At 43.5% G+C, this 14,955-nt stretch overlaps 1 pseudogene across 1 annotated transcript in view; it reads right to left on the minus strand.

The window, feature by feature from the left end:
• Nucleotides 1–3,762: 3,762 nt before the first annotated feature.
• The window catches only part of LOC144829073 (uncharacterized), a 136,527-nt pseudogene continuing 125,334 nt past the window's right edge, over nt 3,763–14,955 (minus strand). The window contains exons 3-4 of the transcript XR_013610593.1: nt 5,881–9,353; nt 3,763–5,377 (exon numbers count right to left, since the gene is read on the minus strand). The product of XR_013610593.1 is annotated as an uncharacterized LOC144829073 (transcript). The remainder of the gene's footprint in view (nt 5,378–5,880; nt 9,354–14,955) is intronic.

Here is a 14,955-nt window from a genome sequence, read left to right on the forward strand (position 1 = left end):
GACCCTGTCTCTGCCTCGAGGATGACACCTCGCAAGGGCAGATAATAGATATGATCCCAGGTGGCTCTGCAGTCGGCAATAAACAGATAGGATCTCGGGTATGTCACCTAGTTGGTTCCCCTCCAGACCGCCGGGGACCCAACTAGGTGAACTACCGTGAGGAGAACTCCCACCAAAATTAGGAATACGAGAACCCTCATCCCCCCAAGACCATGGGGCACAATTTTGCTACCTTATAAATACTACGTGACAATGCTTGATCGTATGTATTAACGCATGCCTATTAGTTGTAGCGCACTTTCATTTTTCATTTCCTTTGATTACCTGAATATAGGTCCTTTAGGAGTGGCATACACAGGGCTGGTCCCTGTGTAGTCCTGACGAAGAGCTCTGGGGAATGCTCGAAACATGTTGACGTATACTAGGGATTCCTAACCCATAATAGCTAGGTTTTTCAAATATCTTACCCCGTTTTTAGACATACCAACTAGGAGCAAGAATAAAATATTTCGCCCACTAGCTAGGTATTTTTAACTTACCTCTGTCCACTTCACTGCACTTTTGCACCACACATAGTCTTCACTAAAGTGCTCCTACGTAATTCTGCAAGTCGCAGCACGCCTCAGTTCGTAGAGGACTGAGATGGCCCCTATGATGAGGCATGTCACCAAGGGGGAAACCCTGGTGAGTGATGGGAGTCAAGAAAGAAAGTTTTCTTTCCTGCTGATTTTCTGACTCACATTGAGTGAGAATCTCTTCCACCTATGGCTAGGTTCTTCACCCGGTATCTCGGGTTTTCAGGTTTACCATTGCATTAGGAGGGTGGACCTAGCCTATACCTCTACCTCCCCCTTATTTTTCTGATTCAAAGAGAAGAAAAGCCGCCATGGGTGTACAACTGTCAGTAGACTGCAGTGTTAGGAGAGTTGAAGATGAGAGAGCCTTAATTGAGAGAGACTGCAACAAAAGAAAAAGTGCCAGGAAAGTAGCAGTGAAACAGAGGAAACAGGAGCCGAGATAGCTGTAACTATGGGACACAGTTGTGCAAAAAAGAAAACACTGCTCAGAGTTGGTGACCAGGAAAGACAGCAGTTGACAGAAAAATAACTGGATTGAAACAGTATTTATTGAGACAGACTGCTGTACAGACGAATAAAAGTATCTTCCCAGTTTAGCAGTTTAAAAATTTCCCCACAACAGTTGTAATGCCTTTGTGAATACAATTCATGCACTGCTTCAAAGATTGCTTAAATTAATTCGAAGAGAGCAGGCTAGGCAGAGAGCCTCTGTTCCTCTTTGTGGTCATAGCACCTTACTACACTTTGCACTTAAATATTTACAACAGTAAAACGTAAGTCAATCAACTGGACTGCCCGCTCGTTTTATCAACACTGGTGTTCCTTATCTTTTTTTTAATCTAAATTGTACTGTAAAGAAATAGGTGCTTTGAATTACTAATGTGGCTCCTCGGAGTAGTGTTGCAGATTTGGCTATGATTTGTTTTGGTGTAAAGCAATTTAGGACTCCTCCTTCTAGGACCTCCTTTCTGGCAGCCCTCTGAATTTTCCAAGCTGAAGCTAGCCCATCCTCTTCTCATTTTTTGACTTTTGATATAATTGGAATTCTCTCCCCTTACATCATGACTTATGCACATCGTCACTTTAGTACAGTGCAGAATCCCATTCCTAGACCAACTTAGCTCTGCAACCCAGACGGCCTAAAATATAATGTGGTGCTGTCTGCATCAAGCATGGTATCCTCCGTTAAGTGGGAGAAGCAAAGAAATGAGCAGGAAGAAGGAATGGGCAGAATGCAGATTCAAAGCATATCAGTTTGTATGTCAATGTTGGGAGAAAATGTGTACCAGATAGGGAATCATACATGCATTTGTGAAATAAACATTCATCCAATGGTTTTTTGGCGCTGTATTACAAATGCTTACTAGCCAACTCAGTGGTACACATACTCTGGTGCTTTATTTTCCTTAGGGGTCTTATTTTTAATAACAGCTTAGATTTACTTCTGCTCCCATTCAGCAATCCTGGTATTGCTAACTGTCTTTTGAGTATTCGGTTTATGTGCTTGGTGTTTACGAAGTGCTGGTAGTAACTACTGCTGCATGCCTGCCGGATAGGAAATGTAAAAATTAAGAGCAATTTGGAGAAATCACATATGTGTGTGAAAGAACAGGAGAGCATATTTCAAAGGTGCACACAAAGAAGAATGTAATATCTTAAATTTTTTGACAAAGTTGGTTCATTCAATTTACTTAACAATGTAATTAGGGAAATGTCCCTCCTAAAGGTGGAGAACAGCATGTCTGAGATGAAGATTATTTTATGGCAGTCATTTTGAACCGCGTTTATTTTTTTCCAGCTTGGTATTTCTCTACCTCCCTGATTAAATTACGTTGAACATCTCACTATTATAAGCCGGGGCTTTTGCAGTAGCAACATCTTTTAAATACAAGCATGTAAACACAACAGCTTGTGGTTTTAATCTAAAAATGGTGGTACCCGCACAAACATGTTCCTTATTTTCACACAGGCAGAGTGTGTAAATCTGGTGTCTGCTATCGAAGTTTCAAAAACAGTTTGTTACTATTTTTTCTTCTGAGAATGGTGATAATGGGGCTGGCGAGTTGCACCTGTTCAAGGCTTGTTCAAATCGAGAGTCAGGAAGAAAAATATCACCCTTAGTCTACATTCATTAGCAAGCCATCAAGAGCGCTTCTCCTGTCAGCCAACACCACCTCCCTAGAGTAAGCCTTAGACTGCTCTGCAACGCTACCCTCTGAGAGTCAAAAGCTACATTGGGGTGTTTGGTTCTCAGTGAAGGACAAATGTAGACCCATTATTTGTGCAGGCCTCACAACTAATACCTTGTTTTACAAGAAGGAGTTAAACAAAAAAGTCTGTTGGGCACCCATGGGAAACAGGGCAGCCACGCAGCAAACTTTAGGTGCTTTTAGAGGAGCTCCTATTGCTCCTCTGAGGACACAGGGATAGCCATGTTTGTGGAAATCGCTAAATATGGTGAACGGTAGACCAACGTGGTACTGGAAGTTGTTACGCCTGCTCCTCTGACAGACCGTGGACCACCTCTCAAACTATACAGGTAAAGGACAGTCTTCAAATGTAACTCAAAATAGAAAAATCACAAAAGACGGGCTGGATTCAGGGTGTGGTGGATAGGGCACGCTATAACTCTATAAAAAATGCAACAAAGCATTATAACAACCAAACCAGCAGTCCATCCACCAGCCCTGTATAGAGGTGGATGGATTTTCAGCCTTTTATCGGAAATCTCATTGAGTATTTTGATGGAAAACCTCTTCCGAAGGAGAAAGGGATTTCGAGTAAAACCCATCAGACATTAGATAAAGCAGCGCTATATAAGAACCTTAAAAAAAAAGTACATTTTGTATTTGACAAATTCATGTTTAAATCCCTTGTATGGCAGACTGCTTTCAAGTACTCAACATTCTGTGGTATTTTTATGGATTATTAACAAGAGAAGTGCCAGGATACAGACATATTTTCAGCACCTCTCACTCTGAGAGAAGGCACACTGGCGAGAATAGTCCCCTCTAATGCCACCTGCGGCAGACTCCTGCTGAAACCAGTCATGCTATTGAGATCATTTGACCCCTCTATTGCCAAATAAACTAGGCTCCTTGCTGACATCACAAATTTGCTTTATAGTTTAGGAAATAACTCACATTTAAGATCTCCTATACAATCAGCAGTCAAATACCATGAATTCAAATAAATGTGTTGTTTTATTACATATCAAAAAACATACATTTCTTATCAATAAGTAAAATCTAGTCATCATTGTGTACATTTCATAACAGCATGATTGTTCTTGCTGTATCATAATTTAGTTCAGGTTAATGTTAAAGTAAATCCTGGTACACACCTCTGTAGTGTGGTTTTTAAAGGCTCTTGGATGTCCATCCGAGGGTGGTGTTTGGATGTTTGGTTATGTATCATTAACACAGATGTATAAAGTATTGGGTTTCATATTTATTATGCCACTAATGGCCGTACAAACCACTTGTTCCTAAATTTAATTTGTTCAGTTTAGAACTTGTTGCTGTTAACGTGAAAGTAAAGTGAGTTTGACCCTGGAGCAAACCCCTGTAGTGTGTTATGTATAGGATGGGTGTGCTGAAGAGCAGTCCCTTTGCTTTTCCTCACTGGCTGGGTGGTGGTGGTGATGATGGTCGGCAGTAGGAAGAACTTCCCGAACTCAGCACTTTGTTAAAATGAACTCAGTGGAAAGCATTAGTTTCTACTATCTTTGGCTACTGAAGATGTCAGATGATTCAGAATCCTACGATCTATCTTATTTGTGGTCCGAGGACGTCCCAACTGCATTACAAAGTTTCACTGTTTGCTCACGAGGCAGCACACACTTTTTATGTCCATTCATTCACTGTCAGTTTATAAAACGAGGGTATATTTTTGCTTGTTATGTTATGTTAAGGGGTTTTATAAAGCGCTCATTGCCCCAACAACAGGCATAACAGCGCTAAAATGTCACTGCCATAAGCAAGCCAAGAACACCCAGGAAGCAATTATGCAGGGAAGAGGTGAGTTTTGATATTTTACGGAAAAGAGAATGTTTTTGAATGTTTCTAATATGTGCAGGGAGGGAGTTCCAAAGCTTACGGAACACAACACATTAAGGAGGGTCTCAGGGACAATTTAAAGACCTGCAAGGTGTGTTTCCCCTAATTGACAATCATATACCACACAACACCTTGGTTCTAGGAACAAAGGTGGAAAATGAACAGAAAAGAGACCAGCTAGGAAGAAAATATGTCAACAGGTTGAGATGACAACCACCTCATCGGGAGAGGAGAGAACTTCGTTGCCAAAACCCATCATTCACAAGTAGTGAATTATCATCATTTGGGTGTGGCCTCCTCTCATTCGGGTACTCAGTCTAGGAAATTGACTGAGAAGCCCTCAGTTGTTTTCCAAACCAGAGGAGGGCCCCAAGAGGACAGTTACCAGAGGTCACTCCACAGATGGATATCTCTGCCCACCACCAAGATCTTCGATTTGTTGCCATTGAGCTGAAGACAATTGGCCGTCATCCAATCTGCAATAGCTGCCCAGAGTTGTCAGATAATGCCACCACCAGCTGTGTGTCATCCGCGTAAAATACCACAGCTAATCCTCTGCTCCTGGCCACTGCTGCCAGAGTTTGTATATAGATGTTAAAAAGGGTCAGTATCTTTTGTGTTCCTTTACTTATGCATCCAGATTTCTGTTCCAGTGCCAAGGATCAAGAAATGTAAAGCAGCGAGTCGATATTTCTGGATTCCAAGACCTGAATTATTTACTGCTAAAGGATCAATCTTTACCTTTATCTTTACCGCCAAACTACAGAAGAAACTACAACGAATCCAAAACGCCTCAGCCAGGCTCATATTAGACATCCCACGCAACGAACACATCTCTGGTCACCTTAAAGACCTCCACTGGCTACCCGTCAATAAGAGGATCAATTTCCGACTGCTTACCCACGCACACAAATCACTCTACGACATCGGACCAGATTGCCTCAACTCTCGACTGTCCTTCTACACCCCCTCCCGCCAACTTCGATCTTCCAGCCAAGCATTCGCCACTGTCCCTCGCATCAACAAAACCACCATGGGAGGCAGATCCTTCTCATACCTGGCTGCCAAAACATGGAACTCACTCCCCGCTTACCTTCGCCTCACCCAGAATCACCTAGCGTTCAGAAAACAACTTAAAACGTGGATATTTGACAAATAACCCCCCTCCCCTCCCCAAGCGCCTTGAAACCCTCTGGGTATGTAGTGCGCTATATAAATTTTATGACTTGACTTGACTTGACTACCTAATCGTCAAGCTTTCAGAAACCTATTAAGAACTACACTTTTCAACTGCTTTCTCTCTGATCAATAATTTTGCCATCATGCACAGATTTTTTACAATTCCGCGAAGGGTTTTCAGTGTTCAGACTGGGATGCCGCACAACATGTAGTGGTAAAGTAGTCACGATGGGGTAAAGTTGTTTGGTGCTGCTTGTTCAGAGAAAACCCTATAACTCTGAAACCAAAGGGTGAGAAGGCTAACCCTTATGATAAATAAAATGTCCAATCAAGCGCACACAACAGTTTCAATGATATGGGTAATCAAGTTAAAGTTTTCCAAGGATAAGATCACACACGAGTGTTCATTTTCATTCCTGTTTTAATTAGTGTGTGGATGTTTCTCCTGTTCAGAGGAGATCCATATAGAAAGAAACCAGTCAGCGCGTCAGGGCTTCGGATGTAAATGTTGTGCATTGCAAGCATTATCTCTCACAGTTACAGGTCACAATTTCCTACTTTTACTTCTTCTGCCTTAGAACGTTGTTCTTTAGCAGCTGTCATTGAACCGGTTCTTGCACAAAAGGACCAACCACCAAAATCAGCTAGAAATATTCTCCAGTCTGCGCTTGTTAAACTTATTCAAGTGTGTTGAGTTTATAGGTTTTATCACTAATCCCTGTAGTTTGCTGAAAATCCTTCCCTCAACTACTTCCAAATCCACTGCAATGGTATGGTTTCTCCCATGTATGTGTTTGCTGATGTCTTCGTAGAATTGATAATCGACTAAAGCTCTTCGTGCTTTCAGTGCACTTGAATGGCTTTTCCCCTAAGTGTGTTCGCTGATGATTTCTTAATGTTGAAGGGTCACCAAAACTACTTCCACATTCACTGCAGTGGTAGGGTCTTTCAAGTGTGTGTATGCTGAAGTATTTGAAGAGCGATAATCGTCTAAAGCTATTCACACATTTAGTGCACTTGAATGGCTTTTCCCCAAATTGTGTTTGCTGATGATTTTTTATTGTTGAAGAGTCACTAAAACTACTTCCACGTTCAATGCAATTATATGGGTTTTCCCCAATATGTGTTTGCTGATGTCTTTGTAGATTTTCTAATCGACTAAATCCCTTCATGCATTCACTGCACTTAAATGGCTTTTAAACTGTGTGTGTTCGCTGATGACATTGTAGCTGTGATAACCGACTAAAGCACTTTGCACATTCACTGCACTTGAATGGCTTTTCCCCAGTGTGTGTTCGCTGATGTGCTTGGAGATGTGATAACTGACTGAAGCTCTTCAGACATTCACTGCACTTGAATGGCTTTTCCCCAGTGTGTGTTCGCTGATGTGCTTGGAGATGTGATAACTGACTGAAGCTCTTCAGACATTCACTGCACTTGAACGGTTTTTCCCCTGTGTGTGTTCGCTGATGAATCCTGAGATGTGAGGAATCAGTAAAGCTACTTCCACATTCACTGCACTTGTATGGTTTTTCCCCTGTGTGTGTTCGCTGGTGGCACCGGAGGATTGATAACTGACTGAATCTCTTCAGACATTCATTGCAATTATATGGTTTTTCCCCAGTGTGTGTCCGATTATGTTTTTGTAGGTCTGATGACCGTCTGAAGCTCTTCACACATTCACTGCACTTGAACGGTTTTTCCCCTGTGTGTGTTCGCTGATGAATCCTGAGAGCTGAGGGATGACTAAAACTACTTCCACATTCATTGCAATGGTACGGTTTTTCCCCAGTGTGTGTTTGCATATGTCTTTGGAGTTGTGATAACCAACAGAAGCTCTTCACACATTCACTGCACTGGTATGGTTTTTCCACTTTGTGTGTCCGCTGATGAGTCCTGAGAGTTGAGGGATGACTAAAACTACTTCCACATTCATTGCAATGGTATGGTTTTTCCCCTGTGTGTGTTCGCTGATGTGTTTGTAGGTTTGATAACTGACTGAAGCTCTTCATACATTCAATGCACTGGAATGGCTTTTCTCCTGTGTGTGTTCGCTGATGAATCCTGAGATATGAGGAATCATGAAAACTACTTCCACATTCATTGCAATGGTATGGTTTTTCTCCTGTGTGTGTTCGCTGATGTCTTTGGAATTGTGATAACCCACTGAAGCTCTTCACACATTCATTGCACTGGAATGGTTTTTCCCCAGTGTGTGTTCGCTGATGTGTTTGGAGTTGTGATAACAGACTGAAGCTCTTCACACATTCATTGCAATGGTATGGTTTTTCCCCTGTGTGTGTTCGCTGATGTGTTTGTAGGTTTGATAACTGACTGAAGCTCGTCATACATTCACTGCACTGGAATGGCTTTTCTCCTGTGTGTGTTCGCTGATGAATCCTGAGATTTGAGGAATCACTAAAACTACTTCCACATTCACTGCAATGGTATGGTTTTTCTCCTGTGTGTGTTCGCTGATGTCTTTGGAGTTGTGATAAATGACTGAAGCTCTTCACACATTCACTGCAATGGTATGGTTTTTCCCCAGTGTGTGTTCGCTGATGTCTTTGGAGTTGTGATAAATGACTGAAGCTCTTCACACATTCATTGCAATGGTATGGTTTTTCCCCCATGTGTGTCCGCTGATGATCTTTTAGGAGCGCTAACTGACTAAAGTTCTTCACACATTCATTGCAATTGCACGTTGCTTCTCCTGTGTGTGTTTGCTGATGGCTCTTTAGTAGTGATGACAAACTAAAGCTCTTGCTGCTTGTGTATGATTTTTCTTTCTTGGTTAGTGTCTCTGAGTCGGGTTTATATTTGTCTGCATCCCATGACTGGGTTTCCTGAGGAGCTAACATGGTTGATAAAGCACTTGTTTTATTCTCACATTCCCTGCAAGTGTGTGGTATTTTGGATGCTTGATTTCAGATTTCACAATGAAATACAAGACTCACCAACTACATATATTATAATTGTGGCTTTACATTACATAATGGTTTTGCATGTTTACGAGTGAAGGTTATTCTTCCTTCTGGTCGATACAAATTGGAACAGTCTGTTGTAGATCAGAGACCCTCTCTTTCCTTTACCCTTCAGTTGTCTGGCTCCACTCCATTGTACTTTTCTCTTGTTCCTGTGGTTTGGCCCGAAAGAGTTTACAATACACCTAGCGTGCTGAATGGTGGTCTGCCATCATTAAAGGAAACAGAGCAATGCTGTATCTACCTCACACCGATTGAATGATCAAAGCTGGTGGTGGAGGCCTGTTTATACAGGAGGTGGTTTGTCAGTGTTGTTGCCTTAATTTTCTAGAGGTCATTTCTAAGTCCTGTTGCGTGGAGGTTTACAGCTCAGACTCTTAGATCCACCGAATTGCTCTTGACTGATTCTTCCAGGATCTATCAGTTTATGTTCAGGTTCTTCAGTCTCTGACTGTGAAGATCGTTTCCTGAATATTGGAGCTCATTTTTTCTAACTGCTTTTGTTTAGATTACTGTCGTTATTCACGATCATTTGGGCATTCAAGGCTGGTTTCCTATTGGATGTAAAGAGATTTAAAATCACTAAATGGAAATGGAAGAGAATGTGAATAAACAATATTTAACTAGTTGTAAAAGACATCTCTTCTTTACCATTTTTCAAAGTTACCAAGAGATATTTCACCATACACAGATATTTAACTAAATCTTCTATTGAACATGCCACTCTTACCTAATTCAGAAAAGGAGGTGATTTTCCGGTGTTCACATAGTAACTTAGTACAGAAAGAGCACTCACGGAGTGCCCTCTTGCTGGAGGTACCGCTTTAGGAAGACGCACGTGGCCAAGATTTCATTTAAACAAGAAGGGATTGTGGAAAAAGAGATGGATCAGGATGTGCTGCTGTCACTTCAGTTTCAGAAAGTGTATAAGAACAGTAACCCTTTCAAGACTAAATGACAAAGAAAAAGTATATAATAAAGGTAACGCTTCAGGAAGTATATAACAAATGTAGCTCCATTTACACTCTTCTTGACAATACTTTCCAGGTCAAACTGGAGCAGCTGAAGTTCCAACTCCTGTCTTTACTTTTATCTTTGCCGCATTCCTAGGGATTGTTCAACCATGTGTTGGAAGATTGCAGCATTTATTATAGAGATTCCATCACAGGCAGCAATATACCTGCGATATCTCTGCTGCCAATACATGTCTGCTTTTTGTCTTTTTCTACCTTACCATGGTTTCTGACAATGTTTTGCGTTTGGTGCCATCATGCTTCTCTGTCGGTGGATGGAGCATTGGCAGAGTGGGACAAGATGTCCGTTGCTTGAGGGTGAGTGCAGCATTTGCACCCCTGCACATTTCGTACATTCAGCTTTACCTTATCCCTGTTTATCATCTTCCATACTCCCTTATGTCTGTGTACTCGCTCATCAGGGCTCATTGACAGGAGAGTGACTCAATGCACACAGCAGACATCAGGTAATGGTCTGATAGACAAACGCCATGGTTGGCAGCACAAGGATCACAAGCGTAATTAGAGAAGCTCGCCCGGGGCATACAAACGGAGGACGTGCACAGGTAGATGCTTATGTGGTACAAACAGAGGAGGCAAACATGTAGGTACACGCTCCTTTATTTGGGTCTGTTTCAGGCCTTGACTGGGCTGGGTATTGGTCTGCACTGTCTCTTATTTCCGCTGCTGATAAAGGCACTTACTGCAAGGGTGTTACCACTTTGACCCTTTAAAAGAGGGGAGCAGAGCCTTAGAATGCACAACACCTGGAGACCTCCTGCCTTGAGGGGAAGGTGTGGGTGTAGGTGTCAGACAATATCAGCAAGGGACATAAACGAATCCTAAGAAACACAGCAGCAGAAAGGCGAAATCATCAGCCCAGATGGAGAAGAGCCGGGTCTTTCACTGTTTCCGGATCAGTAAGTGGTATTGAATCTTTCTAAGGTTAGGAGGCATAGAATTCCATTGGGTCAGAGCTAAGACATGGAAGGAGCAACCTCTCATTCTGGCTCTGCTATGATGAGGGATGTGGGCCAGGTTTAGATTAGCGAAGCGTAGTGTAGTGTTCTGGAGGGCATGTAAAATTGCAACTAGGCAGCTAGGCTGGGTACCCCTTGGATCTCTGTTTTTTTGGAGTTAAGTTTTAAACAGTTGTCATGCATCCATGTGGCCACCACTGTGTTAGACTTGGCGTATTTTGGCATGTTTCCCCTGAGTTTTTGATTTCTGCCCTCCCGGTTTTGATTTTGTTTTTGCTGGTATAACTTTTCTGCACGCTTTTCACACTGCTGATCAGTGCTAAAGCGCTGGTGGTCCTGTGGTAAATTGTGTTATGATTGGATGTGTGACTTACTTGTGAGACCCCAGTAACGAGCACTGCGGGTGCCGGGGCTTGTGAGTCCACCGCTACTCGTAGGCCTGCAGCACGGATTGTGCCACCCTCGTACGTAGCCCAAGAAAGGTATAAGTGAAGGAAGTTTGGTAGGCCTAAACTCAGCTTCTAAAGACGCAGCCTTTAGCGAGGGTGCCCTTTTCATTCTGAGTTCATAAAGGCCACTTTCAGAAAGTGGGTATTATTTTACTCAGTCATCCGGCTTGCCTCTGCTGGAATGTGGATTGCCTGCCTGATTTTTGGACGACAGATGGCTAGGGAGCAGGCTGGCTCCCGATAGTCTAGGTAGGTCAGGAAAGGGCTGAATAGACTTTAAGGGAGGAGATTTCCTTGCACCTCAAAGGGCCTGGTCTGCCTCTGACAAAGCCGCCTTCATCTCCTGCCAGTAATTCACGCCAGAGAAGGCCCAACTGGTTTTGGCCGGACACAAACACCTTCTGCCTGGAAGATCAAAGAATTCTTTTGTACAAATGCTGGGTCCCAGAGCCCTGAACTTTAGAACTCAACCGGATCAAGAAGACTGCACAGAAGGAGAGCCAGAGAAACTGCTGAAAGGACCGACTGTTTTGCTGCGGGCTTTGCTGGGCTGACCTGCAGTGGCTTCTGACTTGGGCAATGCAGAGCGATGGCGACATCGGCATTAGACAAATAAATCGCACTTACAGAAAAAAGACTTTTGTTGCGGTCAGGGGCAGGGCAGTCATCTAATCTAGTTGTTTCTCCAACTAAAGGGTTTGTAACGAAACTATATGGGGTTTCTCTTCCAGAATTGCTGGCAGTCTCTGCACCAACCCCTGAACATTCACAGCCAGCCTCTACATTTAGCTGGAAACCAACTGACGCTACCTCCGTAAATGGTAAATGAAAATGAGGCCATGCGACCCTGCCCTCCAAATGTCCTGCCAAGAAGATCAGAAAGGTCGCTACACCAGGAAAAATGGACCTACTCTTAAATGGGAGAAAATTAACCCTATTTCCTTCCTCCCAAAGGTTGCAAAGGAGGTGTTACCTGACATTGAATCCTGCTTAGACACCAACACAGATAGTCATCAAGTAGTAATAGCATTTAGTAAAATGTTAACATCTATAAATTCTAATCTTTAACATCCAGCTACAAGAAACACTCCATCGACGATAAGGGGGTTTGAGATAAATTGCTCAAAGGCCTCCAAAGAACTTCACACTGCTCTTAAAACAAGTCCCAGATTTGATAAGGAAGCTATGAGCTGACTATAAGACAGGTAGAGCGGTGAGAAAAAAGGATTTACAGGATTAAGCATGGGTAAATTTGTGTGAGGCTTCGAGGAGTAAAGATATCAAGGCATTTTGGAGGGTGCTAAATGCCCTTTTCGGCAGGATCAGCGCAGACCTTCTCTTGATATTCATATAGATCAATCGACCTGGGTGTCTCAGTTCCAGAGCATTTTTAATTTAGAGATGGATAGCGCTACTTAAAAACCTTAGGACTTGATGACTGCCCATCTGGGGATGAAATTCTCATTAGAGGAAATTGAGCTTGCACTCTCTCAATCGCCTGCCCTAAAGGCAGCAGGGTCAGATGGGGTTCCTCTGGATATTTTCATGTACATAAAAATTTATGGGCTCCACTCTTGACCCAAGTTCTAAATACTGTTTCCGAAGTGGGACCCCTGGTATCTTGGAAACAATCCATGATCATCCCCATATATAAGAAGGGGAATCCCTTGAATCCGGCAAATTACCGCCCTGCTGGATAGCGCTGCCAAACTAATGGGGAGATTGCTCCTAAATAGACTGGAGGAATGAGCATTTGTTATTTAATGTTTTAGCTGAGACACAATACAGGTTTAGAAAGAGGAGGGGTTCGATCAACTACGGACAAAATTCACCCTTACTTGCAGCAAAATATGTTTGTGCAAAAAAGGGCCAGTTTTATATGGCTTTTGTGGATTTGTCCGTGGCCTTGGAGTCGATGGGCGTGGACAACTCCATCATTCTTTTTACTAGGGAGACGTATAGAGAGGCAGGGGCAGTAGTCAGGTTTGGTAAAGAGGGGGAATGTTCGGAAATATTTAAAATTGAAAAGGGGGTGCGCCAGGGGTGTGTCCTTGCCCTCTTTCTGTTTTCCTTGTACACCAATAACTGTAATGAAGTTTCGACCGTGCAGTGCAGAGATGTTCCATCAGCAGGTGGCTTATCGCGGCCTGCTCTCTTCTGTGCAGATGAAGCAGTTTTGATGGCCACGACACCACTGACCCTACAGGGCTTGATTGGCTTTTGTTCAATTTTCAAGGCTGAACTTTTAAACCTTTTTTATGATAGCGGGACTGGGAAGGAAAAAGTATTTCTTTGGAACGGGTAGAGTCCTTTATTAGGTCGAGCCTGAGCCAGCGTGTAGGCGCTGCTCTGCGGAGATCTGTGGTAGTTCTGTACGGTTCGGAGAGAAGCTTCGCTCACTGCCCGCCCTTATTTTTGATTGACTTGTGTCTTTGTCCTTCGTAAAGACTGGCGTCTGATTCATTATGAGGCTTATTAGTCCATACTCAGTATGGGTATGTAGCCATTTGTATCCTCCCATGGCTACTAGCACCTTTACTTGTTTTTAAAAAAAACATTTACAGACCTTTTATTGATGTCAAAAGTTGTTGGTCCAGCATGATGCCTACATCCCTTGGCGGGCCGGCAGTGCGATGTAGTATTCTGCAAAGCATTATAGGCGGGGAGGATGTACACAGCAAGCCACCTACAACCACTTTGGGCTGGCCACGTTAGGTGGGACGGGTTCAATTAAGAGCGTTAAACATCATAAACATTTTCTTTTTCTCTAGAACATGAAAAAAACCAACATTGCCACTTTATGCACATTTGAGAGGAGAAGGTGCCCATTTAGGCTGATTCCTGCTGAACATACAAAAAACCAACATTGCCACTTTATGCACATTTGAGAGGAGAAGGTGCCCATTTAGGCTGATTCCTGCTGAACATACAATCTAGTACGTGATGTTATCCTGCGCCCTGGAGCCAAATTGGCCGCTATACTCTGGCCTAAGCGAGATACCACATGTATTGATTCACATCTCTACCTTTCATCGCCGGTACAAGGCTCAGTAGCCGTGTCTATGGTGGTGCTGTGCTCCAGGAGGTAGGTCGGAAGGGGAGCCCATATATCGCGTGTGCAGGAGGAAGATGGTAGGAGTTCGGAGTAGACGTGTAATTGCTCTTGACAATAGATACGATCGTGGAGCCAATCTTTGAACTTGGAGGCTCTATCCCTTCCCTACCTGCAGGCAATCCGTCGGTTGGCCAGGCAGAGCACCAGGGAAGTATAGCGCCACATCTTAGCGGCGCGCGGCTCAGTGCACCCTAGTAGTGTGGTTAGGGGGTCATCATGAGTATGTAAACCAGTCATTTGGTCCAGTGCCAGCAAGACCTCCGTCCAATAACTTTGTATGGGCGGGCAATCCCAGGCAAGGTGTCTCAAGTCCACTCCTGCGCAGCCGCATCACATTGATCGTTATCTCGAAGGTGCAGACGGTGCAAGCGCGCCGGTGTGTAATAAAGGCAGTGAATTTATTTGTAGTGAATGATGCGCAATCTGCTGCTGGCGGAGATAGTTCCAGTTTGGTGGCAGCAGAAGGACCATTGTTCTTCAGTGAGGGGTGACCCCAATTCCTCCTCCCAGTGACCCGTGGCTGGGGGTAGGCCGAAGTCACGGTTGCTTTGGATGGTGCGGTATGGGAGTGACACCACGTGTGTGGGGTAGTTTGTTGC

The sequence above is a fragment of the Lissotriton helveticus genome, chromosome 1_1 (assembly GCF_964261635.1).
Source record: "Lissotriton helveticus chromosome 1_1, aLisHel1.1, whole genome shotgun sequence".
Classification (NCBI taxonomy): domain Eukaryota; kingdom Metazoa; phylum Chordata; class Amphibia; order Caudata; family Salamandridae; genus Lissotriton; species Lissotriton helveticus.